Genomic DNA, 13,152 nt, shown 5'->3' with positions numbered 1-13,152 from the left:
ATGTCTCTCCAACTTGGATCATCAGTTGAAGCCTGAGTACGGGGTCTCCCTGATGTAAATGCTGCAATTTAATTTCATGCTTTGTGATTGGTTAAAACTCAGTTCCAGCTAACTGTGGAAAATTACTTCGATGTCTGTGTCTCGGTGCTTTTCCAATCACAGTGATTTTTGACATTTTTTCCGAAAGACAAAACAGACAAACATTTCTCCTTCCACGTTGAAAGGTCGGTCCTGATGAATCAAGTGACTTTGTCAGATCTCGACATGATGTTTGCATCTGCAAATATTCTGTAAAAGGAGATTACATTGAAATACTGTGAATATATAAGACACAAACAGGCCATTCTGTCACAGATTCTGCTGCTGTCAATACTCGGCACACATCTCCGACTGTCACACCTATCAAATCTCAGCCTTTCAGCAGATTTTTGATTCCATTTTCGCTCATGTGCTTGTCCCGTTTCCTTTTGAAAACAGCTCAGCACTTTCCACAACTCCTTTCCATGGTAATGAGTTGCACATTCTGAACCCGTGATAAATAAAATTGTCCATATTGTCCCCTTGGATTTATTCATAACTATCTTGTATTTATGACTTGTTGTTTATTGATGGTCACTCTCTCACTTTGCCCCTCTACAAACTACTGATAATTTAAAAGCTTTATAGCAGGACACTGCTTAATTTATTGTTGTGGATAGAAAAAGGGCCCCACCTGGGCAGTACGGTGGCGCAGTGGTTAGCATTGGTGCCTCACGGCGCTGAGGTCCCGGGTTCGATCCCAGCACTGGGTCACTGTCCGTGTGGAGTTTGCACATTCTCCCCGTGTTTGCATGGGTTTCGCCCACACAACACAAAGATGTGCAGGGTAGGTGGATTGCCCATACTAAAATGCCCCTTAATTGGAAAAATGAATTGGGCACACAAAATTTATAAGAAAAAAAGAAAAAGTGCCCCACTTCATTGAATCTTTCCTGAGAGCTGTAATCTCTCATGTTACAAAAGTCATCACTGTCAACGCAGGATAGAATTCGCAAAGAGACAAACCTTTCTGTTGAGTTCAGTTCGTTGTGTGCAAATTCTCGAATTACAACCCCCTATAAAAGGAGTTTACAAAAGCCATCACTGTCAGTCCAGGATAGGAATTCTGAATAGGCAATTCTAGTTTTTCTGGAACATTGTTTCCTCTCTGGTTCCCCCAAAGCTGTAAATCCCCATCCCACACACTCTCCCTCCTCCCTGGGCTGAAATCCAAACCCATCTCACCATCTCTTTCCTCCACTCCCAGTTTTCTCCCTCCCTCTCCTCTGCCTGGGTCCAGTTCTCCAGATCATGTCTGCAGACTGACAATAAAATCAATGGGTCTTATTGGGGGTTTGGGGCCTCCAGCGGGTGTTTGTGAATCCTCCCCACCCACCTGCCAGGGTTTCCTTCCTTGCCAGAGATCAGAGTCCTCATTGATTTGAGTGCAAAGTGTCAGCTCTTATTTATTATCCCCCCCCCTCCCCCATCCTGTGATGTGAACCACCCTCCAGTGTGTGAAGCAGGATGGTGCCCGTTAACCTGGGCCTGTTCCCGGGAGGGAGGGAGAAGCTCCGCAGCTGCAAACCAGGGAGCTGACAATGATGGTGAGCACAGTAAGAAGTCTTACAACACCAGGTTAAAGTCCAACAGGTTTAATTCAAACGCGAGCTTTCGGAGCGCAGCTCCTTCCTCAGGATTCACTCGAGGAAGGAGCTGCGCTCCGAAAGCTCGTGTTTGAATCAAACCTATTGGACATTAACCTGGTGTCAGACTTCTTACTGAGCTCACCTCAGTCCAACGCCGGCATCTCCACATAATGATGGTGAAGGGTTTGTTCCAGCTCACAATGCCCAGGACTGATTGACGGCGGGTTCGGTCCAATAGGAAGAGGGGGCGGGGCTGGAGGACAGAACAAGAGCATCTGGTCCTCCAGCCAATCCGAGTGAATGGGAGGCGGAGCAAATCCGGGCCTCTCGTTCTCTCCGCATGCACCCGGCCCTGTCTCGAGGAAAAGCCTGAGCAGCTTTCGCTGGTTCAACTGCCGTATCCGAGCTTCGTATTCGGGGCTTGGGCTGCACGGAGTTTTTATGAAGCCGGCCGACCCATCCGCCGGCTCCCTCATGACTTACCCGGCGGTATCAGATCGACTGGCAATTTCCGAACAACCGCCTCAACAGGAGCTACTCCAGGCACTGCGCATGCTCCAGCCCGCCGTGTCCGGGGAGTGATTGGATTAGGGGGCGGGACTGCAGACCGAGCGGGAGTGGCTGGTCCTCCAACCAATCAGAGTGAATGAGGGGCGGGGCTGAGCCAGGATCTCTCTCATTGGCTGAAACTCTGTATCATTTTGAAGCTGATTTGTCTCAAACTCCAGGAGAAAACTGGACCTTTCTGTTTGTGGCTTTAAACAGATGAGAGGAAATGAAGGGATCTGGAAAGCAGCAGATTTTTCATGTTGTTCCAGGAAAATGGGGCCTGTGGAATGTTAGGTTTTACACAGCAAAAGGTCAGCCTGTGGTTTCACACTGGGTAATGAAACTGTAAACAAGGCAAGGGAATAAATCATCAATGGTAGGACCCGAGGAAGTGCAGAGGATCAGAGGGGCCTTGGTGTGCATGTCCATTGGTGGACAGGTAGATAGGGTGGTTAAAACTGATATAATACTTGAATAAAAGAGGCCTGGACAATTCCCATCCACCACCACTCTCCAGTTTCCACCCCTTCATCACTTTCACCTGGTCCATCTCAGACTCCTCCCCTCCCTTCCCTTCCTTGACCTTGCTGGCTCCATTTCCGGCAATAGACTATCTACTATTACAATCCCACTGACACCCACAGCTATCTTCGCACCCGACACCCTTTAAGGACTCCCTCACTTTCTCTCAGCTTCTCCGCCTCTGTCGCATTTGTTCCGATGATGCCACTTACCAAAGTGGTGCTTCAAATGTGTTTCTTCTTCCTCAACCATGATTCATCACCTACAGCTGCTGACAGCGCCCTCAACAGTACGCTGTCATTCTCCCACACCACTACCTTCGCCCCGTCCCTTCCCTCCAAGAGCAAGGATAGAATCCCTCTCATTCTCACATTTCACCCCAATAGCCTCCGTATGCAAAGCATATCCTCTGCCATTTTTGCCAACTTCAACGTGATGTCACCACCAAACACATTTTCCCTTCACTCCCTCTGTCAGCATTCCACAAAGACCGTTCTTCATAAACACCTGGTGCAGGCTGCAAGCCCCGACAGAAGCTTGCCAGTCCCCTGCTTTCTGCTCCAGGGCTTTTTCCCGGAAACAGGCCCGGGTTAACGGCCGCCATCTTGTTTGGGCAGGCAGCGGAGCGCATTTGCAGATTCGGCCAGACGTGTGGGCTGGGCCTCAGGGTCCCAGTGACCCGGATGGTGACAACAATCCAAACAAAACAGCTGGAGGACATTCCACTGAGCTGACTGGGTGGGAGGAGGTCTGAAGGTTCAAATTAGAGCAAAATACTGCGGATGCTGGAAATCGGAAGTAAAGACATAAAATGTGGATAAATGTTCAGGTCTGTCGGGTGACGGTGGGCGGGAGGCAGCTGCGCAATGGACGGCTCCCGTTCGGAACGGCATTTTCGGGGCTTTAAGCCCGGTGCCAGGGTCTACGGAGGCATCAAAGACACGGAGAAGGCGCAGAGGAGGCACAGCAGAAGAAGATGTCAAGGGTCAGTAATAAAACGGCCGTTAAAAAATCAGCTGAAGGCCCGTCGGGGAGTGGAGAGGTCACCAGGGAAAAAGGAGGATGGAGCAGCAGGGGAGGCCGCATTGCTTAAGGCTGAAGAAATAACCAAGGTGATCGCTGCAGAATTCAAAAGGCAGTTTACAAAACACTTGGAGGCGATGAGAAAGGAGATGAGGGAGTTTTTGAGTTGAGTGCTGGTGGAGGAGACGATTTCCCCGGTGACAACAGCGGTGGCGAGCGCAGTGACGGAGGTGCGGGCGCAAGGGGAGGCACTGAAGGAAGTGGAGGAGATGGTGTTTCAACAGGGTGATCAACTTACCTCGATGGGGAAGGAGATGCGGAAGGTGATGGAGGTGAACTGTGAGGAAAATTGGAAGACCTGGAAAACAGATCCAGGCGACAGAATTTGAGGATTGTGGTGCTGCCCGAAGGAGTTGAAGGGCCGAGGCCGACTGAGTATTTTGCCGGTGAAGCTATTGGGGCAGGGGAGGATCCCTCCCGATATGAACTGGATCAGGTTCATCGGTCGTGGAGGCCTGTACCTAAGGCGGGTGAGTTGCCAAGGGTAGTGACTCTGCTTCCGTAGGTACAGTGTGAAGGAGCAGGTCCTGTGCTGGGCCAAGCAGAAGCGGGTGGTGCAGTGGGCTGGAGCCGGTATATGTGTAACCAGGACTTTACGGTGGAGCTGGGGCGGAGGCGGGCTGCTTTCAACCGGGTGAAGAGGGCACTGTACATTAGCAAGGTGCAGTGCGGCATTGTATATCCAGCGAAGCTGAGGGTGACTTACAAGCTCAAGGACTTTTGTTTTGGAATGGCGGAAGCAGCGGAGGAGTTTGCGAAGGCAGAAGGACTGTGGCAGAATTGAGAAATGGCCATGTGCCGATGTAACCTCAGGACTGTATTTTCTTCTTTTTTGTCTCTTCTTTTTTGTTTCACTGCGTGCGGGTGTACAATCTAAAGAAGCCAATGGTGTGTATATTTGGACAAGGGAAGTGGTGGGACTTGCACTAGAAGTGAGGGCTCTTTGGGGTGTAGGTGGATATGTGGGGTATGTGTGCTAAAACGGGATTTCTGGGATTTCCTTGGGCCGGGCAAGGGGGAAAGGGACCCAGGCGGTTTAAATTGGCCAGTGAATGGGAGTGAGGTGTGGGGAGAGGCTGTGGCCATCGGAGCCAGGCAGAACAGGGTCCGAGTGGTCTAGCCGGGGTGGAAAGTTGGGGGGAAGGAACCGAGGTTGGGGGGGGAGGAGTTTTGCAAGAGGCAGCGGGCGGTAAGAGTTGGAGAGGGCGGATGTTTACAACTCTTGAGTATCACATACGGTACTCTTTCAGAGGTTGGACGGCGTTGAATGTGTTGGGGGGGGGAGTGGACTCGATGGTGACCATGGGCATTCCGACTCCTTTCTGTTTTTCTCTTTTTGTTTTTTGTTTCCACCGTGGGAGGGTTTGTTTTATTGGATGCATATATTGACAGGTGGGCTGTTGTTTGGGGTGGTGGGATGATGGGATTGTTGTTATTGTTAAGGGGATTGACTTTGTCTTTGTTACCATTTACTATTTGGGGGTGGGGTGTAAATTTTGGAGGAAAATGGCGAATAAAAACATTTGTAAAAAAATGTTCAGGTCTGTCAGCTGCTGTGGAGAGAAACAATTAATGTTTCGGATCTAAATGATCACAGCTGCAGGGAATGAGCATGGGGAGGGGAGGTTGGGGAAAGTAGATTGATCGTGAGCAGGGGTAGTTGGAGTGAGTGGGGAAGGAGGTCTGAAGAGAGGAACCTGAGTGAGATGGGGGAGATTGAGAGAAGGGCTTCTGACTGAGTTGGGGGAGGAGGTTTGATGAAAGTGACCTGAGTGGGCAATGGTAGTTAGGCTTCTGTCTGTCAAGGGATGGGATATTGACAACATTTTTGTGTTTATATGTTGAGGACCAGCATGGAGTGTCTGGGAGCAGCCTAAGGTCCAAGAGAGCTCTGTGCACACTGTTGGTGGGGGGAACAGGCAGAGTGTAAGTCAAATATTTTATATCTGGAATGTTACAAGGGCATATTTTTGGTTTTGGACAACTCTTGGGCCTCCTCCACCATGTAAATTGTCTGCACTTAATACCCCTGATAAACCCACATGTCTCCAGTTTCCACAATCTTCATGCTCAACATGTTTTACCCTTCCCCCATCAATGGTGTTGTCATCAACATCTCCCACCATACCCTCCCCCACCCACCATACCCTCCCCCACCATACCCTCCCCCCCACCATACCCTCCCCCCACCATACCCTCCCCCCACCATACCCTCCCCCCACCATACCCTCGCCCCACCATACCCTCCCCACTATACCCTCCCCCCACCATACCCAACCCCCACCATACCCTCCCCCCACCATACCCTCCCCCACCATACCTCCCCCCCACCATACCCTCCCCCCACCATACCCTCCCCCCACCATACCTCCCCACCATACCCTCTCCCCACCATACCCTCCCCCCACCATACCCTCCCCCCCACCATACCCTCCCCCCACCATTCCCCCCCGCCCACCATACCTTCCCCCACCATACCCTCCCCTCCCCCCACCATACCCTCCCCCACCATACCCTCCCCCCACCATACCCTCCCCTCCCCCCACCATACCCTCCCCCACCATACCCTCCCCTCCCCCCACCATACCCTCCCCCACCATACCCTCCCCCCACCATACCCTCACCCCCACCATACCCTCCCCCACCATACCCTCCCCCACCATACCCTCCCCCCCCCCACCATACCCTCTCCCCACCATACCCTCCCCCCACCAGACCCTCCCCCCACCATACCCTCCCCCCACCATTCCCCCCGCCCACCATACCTTCCCCACCATACCCTCCCCTCCCCCCCCATAACCCTCCCCCACCATACCCTCCCCCCACCATACCCTCCCCTCCCCCCACCATATACCCTCCCCACCGAGACCCTCCCTCCCCCACCATAACCCTCCCCCACCATAAACCCTCCCCCCACCATACCCTCACCCCCACCATAGGGACCCCTCCCCCACCATACCCTCCCCCCACCATAACCTCCCCCACCATAACCCGCCCCCACATACCCTCCCTCCCCACACCATACCCTCCCCACCATAATACCCTCACCCCACCATAAACCCGCCCCTAACATACCTCGCCCCCAAAGACTCCCATACCCCTCCCCCACACCAATACCTCCCCCCACCATACCCTCCCCCCACCATACCCGACCTCCCCCACCAGACTCCTCCCCCACCATACCCTCCCCCCACCATCCCCTCCCCCCCACCATACCCTCCCCCCACCATACCCCTCCCCCCACCATACCCCCTCCCCACCATACCCCTCCCCCCACCATACCCTCCCCCACCATTCCCTCCCCCCACCATACCCTTCCCCCCATACCCTCCCCCCCATACCCTCCCCCCCACCATACCCTCCCACCCACCATACCCCCCGCCCACCATACCCCCCGCCCACCATACCCCCCGCCCACCATACCCTCCCCCCACCATACCCCCCGCCCACCATACCCCCGCCCACCATACCCTCCCCCCCCACCATCCCCTCCCCCCCACCATACCATCCCCCCAGCATACCCTTCCCCACCATACCCTCCCCCCACCATACCCTTCCCCACCATACCCTTCCCCCACCATACCCTTCCCCCACCATACCCTCCCCCACCATACCCTCCCCCCACCATACCCTCCCCCCACCTTACCCTCCCCCCACCATACCCTCCCCCCACCATACCCTCCCCTGACCATACCCTCCCCCGACCATACCCTCCCCCATACCCCTCCCCCCACCATACCCTCCCCCACCATACCCTCCCCCCACCATACCCTCCCCCCACCATCCCTCCCGCCCACCATCCCCCCCGCCCACCATACCCCCCGCCCACCATACCCCCCGCCCACCATACCCCCCCGCCCACCATACCCCCCCCCGCCCACCATACCCCCCGCCCACCATACCCCCGCCCACCATACCCCCCGCCCACCATACCCCCCGCCCACCATACCCTCCCCCGCCCACCATACCCTCCCCGCCCACCATACCCTCCCCCGCCCACCATACCCTCCCCCCACCATACCCTCTCCCCCCACCATACCCTCCCCCCCCACCATACCCCCCCACCATACCCTCCCCCCCCCAACCATATCCTCCCCCCTCACAAGATGTCCCCTTTTCTCCAGTGGATTTGGTCACTCCTGGTGTTGGGTGAAGAGGTATTAGTGTGAATCTGCATACAAGCAGCAGATTTTGACATGACCTTGTGTGGAGTTGAATCTGAGAGGCCGGCAAGGGGATAATTCGAGTTGTTAAGGTTTGAGATGAGAAAGGACTGAATGAATTTCAGTAGCATATGAGATGAAGCAGCAGCAACTCTGGACAAGGTTACTGAGGTGGAAATAGACAGTCTTAGTGATGTGTCATCAAAAAAACAGTTTGGGATGAAATTTGACAACTAGATTATGAACTGATTGGGTTAGCCTCAAAGAGTTGCAATAGAGAGAGTAGCTAGGGAGTGGGATATGTAACAGAAACTGAAGATGATTGCTTTCCTCGTCCTGATATTTAAATGGAGGACATTTCTGCTTATCCAGTACTGAGTCAGACAATTCGGGACGTTTTCTGACTTGGAGGGACACTTGGAGATGAAAGTGGAGGTTAAGGGTTTTGGACGTCACATGAAAGCTCTGGTTGAGTTTTTGATAAAATCCTCTCCTTCGAGCCTTCCCACTCCCACCTCCCTCTTCCTCTCTCCCCCAGACCGGGAGTGTAGGCCCAGATCAGGTGGCAGCTTCCCTTCCTAGAAGGACATTGGTGAACCAGTTGTTTTTTATGACAATTCAGCAGTTTTCATGGTCACTTTTTTCTATTGTCAGTCCCACAAATGACCAGATTTATCCAACTCCATTTCACAAGCTGCCTTTGCGTTTATCACTCTCTTTTTCTCCTCTTTGAATTCATTTTTCAGGATATTGGAAAGGTGATTTGTAAATATCACATCAGGATGTAACAGTCACTCGACTCATCAGAGCCAAAACATTATCAGCTTTTGAACATGGAATCAAAAAAAAACGCTCACAAGAGGGAGAAAGTGTTTCCGTGTTCTGTGTTTGGACGAAGCTTCAGCCAATTATCAAACCTGTCAAAACACAAGTGCTGTCCCATGGGGGAGAAACCGTGGAAATGTGGAGATTGTGGGAAGGGATTCAATTATCCGTCTGAGCTGCATATTCATCAATAAGGTCACACCGGGAAGAAACCATTCCCCTGCTCTGTGTGTGGGAAAGGATTCACTAAATCATCTGACCTTCTGAGACACCAGCGAGTTCACACTGGGGAGAGACCGTTCACCTGCTCTGTGTGTCGGAAAGGCTTCACAACTTCGTACCACCTCCTGAAACACTATCGTTCCCACAGTGAGGGGAGAAATGGGGAGAACGTGTTTCCGTGTTCTGTGTGTGGACGATGCTTCAGCCGAAAATTAAGCCTGTCAAATCACAAGTGCTGTCCCAGCGAGGAGAAACCATGGAAATGTGGAGACTGTGGGAAGGGATTCAATTACCCGTCTGAGCTGCATATTCATCAACACAGTCACACCGGGAAGAAACCATTCCCCTGCTCTGTGTGTGGGAAAGGATTCACTAAACCATCTGACCTTCTGAGACACCAGCGGGTTCACACTGGGGAGAGACCGTTCACCTGCTCTGTGTGTGGGAAAGGCTTCACAACCTCATATGGCCTCCTGTCACACCATCGTATCCACAGTGAGGAGAGACCTTTCCAATGTTCTGACTGTGAGAAAAACTATAAAAGGAAAAGAGATCTGTTGAGCCATAAACTCACTCACACCGGGGAGAAACCGTTCACCTGCTCTGTTTGTGGGAAAGGATTTGCCCGTTCATCCGAGCTCCTGACACACCAACTTGTTCATACTGATCGGAGGCCGTTTAAATATCCTGACTGTGAGAAGAGCTTTAAAAGCCGAAAGGATCAGCTGACACATGAACACACTCACACCAGGGAGAGACCTTTCATCTGTTCTTTCTGTGGGAAAGGTTTTACTTGGAAGTCCAACCTACTTAAGCACCAGCGGATTCACACTGGGGAGAGGCCATTCATCTGCTCAGTGTGTGGGAAGGCATTCATTCAGTCATCCCACAGGCTGAGACACCAGCTATTTCACAAGTGACTGAAGGGATTGGATTTGGATTCTGCTGTTAATCACATCCAGACTGAACCATCTTCACTCTGACAGCTGGAGTTTGTTGCTGCTGATATTAATAAGCCTGAAAACTGGGGTGTGTATTGATGTTCTGTATAAATATTGATTAAATCAGCTTTGATTCAGACACTGTTTTGAATATTTGGTTTCCTCAATGATAAGAGGAGACTGATTGATCTGCTGACTGGGACATTATTTTGATCTTTTCGTACTCTGAATTATTTCTGTTCTCTGGTTCACCTTCTTCCAGATTAAACACTGAGCTTTCATCAATCCTATCAATCTGTTGGAGACATTGGGCGGTTGGTGAGTTTCACCTGATTTTGGTGTCAGTTGCCTTCGGAAGATTTCCCAGTTTTCTGAAATTCCAGTGTGGTTGTGTGTTAATGTAATGATCGGAGTTTCAGTTCCAATGCTGATGATGGAGGGCCTGTGCTGACAGAACCACAGAATTGTTACAGTTCAGGAGGAGGCCATTCAGCCCATCGAGCCTGCTCTGCTCACTGAAAGAACATTCTACCTAATCCCACTCCCCTGTCTTATCCCTTAACCTTGCACATTCTTTCTTTGCAGATAATAATCCAATTCCCTTTTAAATACATTGATTGAAGCTCCATCTCCATCTTAATATGTTCATTCCAGACTCCATCCACCCTCTGGGTGGAAACATTTGGCCTCGCATCACCTCTGCTCCTTTTGCTAATTATTTTGAATCTGTGCTCTCTCGTTCTTGATGTACTCCTGAGGGGAAATAGCTTTTCATTATTTACCCTGTCCAAACCCCTCAGGATCTTGATTACCTCTACAAGTCTCCAAACAGCCTTCTTTTCTCCAAGGAAAACAGACTCAACCTCTCCTCATAGCTCCAGTTATTTCTCCCTGGGATCATTCTTGGGAAGCTTCTCTGGACTCTGTACTCCAATTCCTTTACATCCTTCCTCAAGTTTAATAAAATAATTTCATGGGGATGTGGTGTCGCTGGCATTTACTGCCCATCATTAATTGCCCTTGAAACAGGCATGCGCGTGCGGACATGGCGGCGGCAGCGAGGGTTGTGTGGGGCCAGGCTTCAGGCCTGTTGCAGGGAGCTGGACGGCAGCTGTTGTCGTGGATCCCAGGAGGGAATGGGGGACCAACTCGAAATTACTACGTGGACTGGCGGATGCTTCGGGATGTGAAAAGGAGGAAATGGCCTTTGAGTTTGCCGATGAGAGGCGGCGACTTAACGCTATCCGGAAAAATACCATCTTGCCGAAGGAGCTGCAGGAAGTAGCTGACCAGGAGATTGCAAGCCTGCCGAGAGACAGCTGCCCTGTTCGGATTTGTAATCGCTGTGTCCTGACCTCTCGGCCGCGGGGTGTCAAACGTAGGTGGCGTCTCAGCCGGATTGTGTTCCGCCACCTTGCTGACCACAACCAGATGTCTGGGATCCAGCGTGCCTTGTGGTAGCACCACACCTGTTTGTGGGAAAGTGGATTTTAGGCTTGAGTGACCCACTCCCACTGTGGGACTAGTGTGAAGGGACATTTGCAACAAGTACTGGATCACATAGAACATAGAACAGTACAGCACAGAACAGGCCCTTCGGCCCTCAATGTTGTGCCGAGCCATGATCACCCTACTCAAACCCACGTATCCACCCTATACCCGTAACCCAACAACCCCCCCCCCTTAACCTTACTTTTATTAGAACACTACGGGCAATTTAGCATGGCCAATCCACCTAACCCGCACATCTTTGGACTGTGGGAGGAAACCGGAGCACCCGGAGGAAACCCACGCACACAGGGGGAGGACGTGCAGACTCCACACAGACAGTGACCCAGCCGGGAATCGAACCTGGGACCCTGGAGCTGTGAAGCATTTATGCTAACCACCATGCTACCCTAAAGCATGGTGCTACCCACATCTGAAATAAAATGAGAAAATGCTAAATAGCGGGTAGCAGGATATTCCCTGTATTTCCTGGATTTAATTCAGTTACAAGTGTCCATCTACAGCACGGGCAACGAAGCACCTTCTGTAATGAAGCACCAGGAGTCTATTGCCACAGGAGGCTGCCCACAGAGCAACCTTTCTCGATATGAATGTTTTCTTTCGGGGGGGCAGGGGGTTGGGAATACATTACTACAGCACCTACACATCAGAAGTAGTTCATTGACTGAAGAGTGGTTTGAGATACACTAAGGTTGTGAAAAAGACTATTTAAATGCTGCAATGAGGGAGATGCTTGCCCCCGTTTATTCTGCCTAACCTCCCTTCTCTTTAAGAAACTGACTCTCACAAAGGTGCAGTTCCATGGGCATGGACAGTACCAGCTTACCTTCCTGGCTACTCTCTATGAGTCTGGGCAGTGAGCACTGGCAAAGGGAGCTAGCAGCAGGCACAGTAAGATGGGCTGTGTGAAACCAACAGCATTGGGAAGCTGTTTCTCTGAGGGGCATTGCAGTTGTGCCTCTACCCGAGTTAGTTCTGATGCTTCATTCCAGCTTGCCCGTGCTGTAGATGGACACTTGTAACTGAATTAAATCCAGGAAATACAGGGAATATCCTGCTACCCGCTATTTAGCATTTTCTCATTTTATTTCAGATATCCGCAACAGTATGTTTGGTGTGAGCTTCTTTTATTTTTAATTTCCCCATTTTCAAAGAAGTTTTGCTCTGTAACGAAGCACCAGGAGTCTATTGCCACAATCAGATGTGTTTTATGGTGACACAGTGGTTAGCACTTCTGCCCCACAGCGGCAGGGACCCCGGATCAATTCCGGCCTTGTGTGGCTGAATATCTGTGGAGTTTGCACGTTCTCCCCGTGTCTGCATGGGTTTCCTGTGGGTGCTCCGGGGTTCCTCCCTCAGCCCAAATATGTGCACGTTAGGTGCAATGGCCATGCCTAAATTGCCCCTTGGTGTCCAAAGATGTGCATGTTAGGCGGGATTATGGGATTACAGGACGCCCTGGGTAGGGATGCTCTTTCAGCAGCTGGGTGCAGACTTAATGCCAAATGGCCTCCTTCTGCACTGTAGGAATCTATGATTCTATGTGTGTCAATACATGAATGTGGCTGTAATGAGGTTTCAAGGAGCTGAGTTCAAATGATCAAAGGGCAATATGCAGTCTGCTGTACAGCATTAAAATCTGCAAAACTACGAGTTAAAAGGCAAGCTATT

General features: G+C 51.5%; 2 pseudogenes; both read left to right on the top strand.

Annotated features, from left to right (window-relative positions):
* Nucleotides 1-2,017: 2,017 nt before the first annotated feature.
* On the top strand, nt 2,018-10,658 carry LOC119961358 (annotated as a pseudogene).
* Nucleotides 10,659-11,008: 350 nt separating this feature from the next.
* Nucleotides 11,009-11,455, top strand: LOC119961359 (annotated as a pseudogene).
* The last annotated feature ends 1,697 nt before the right edge of the window (nt 11,456-13,152 follow it).

This window comes from Scyliorhinus canicula, unplaced genomic scaffold (genome assembly GCF_902713615.1).
Source record: "Scyliorhinus canicula unplaced genomic scaffold, sScyCan1.1, whole genome shotgun sequence".
Classification (NCBI taxonomy): Eukaryota; Metazoa; Chordata; class Chondrichthyes; order Carcharhiniformes; family Scyliorhinidae; genus Scyliorhinus; species Scyliorhinus canicula.
Note: the sequence above shows the minus strand (reverse complement) of the source record. Positions and strands in the feature narration are given on the sequence as shown.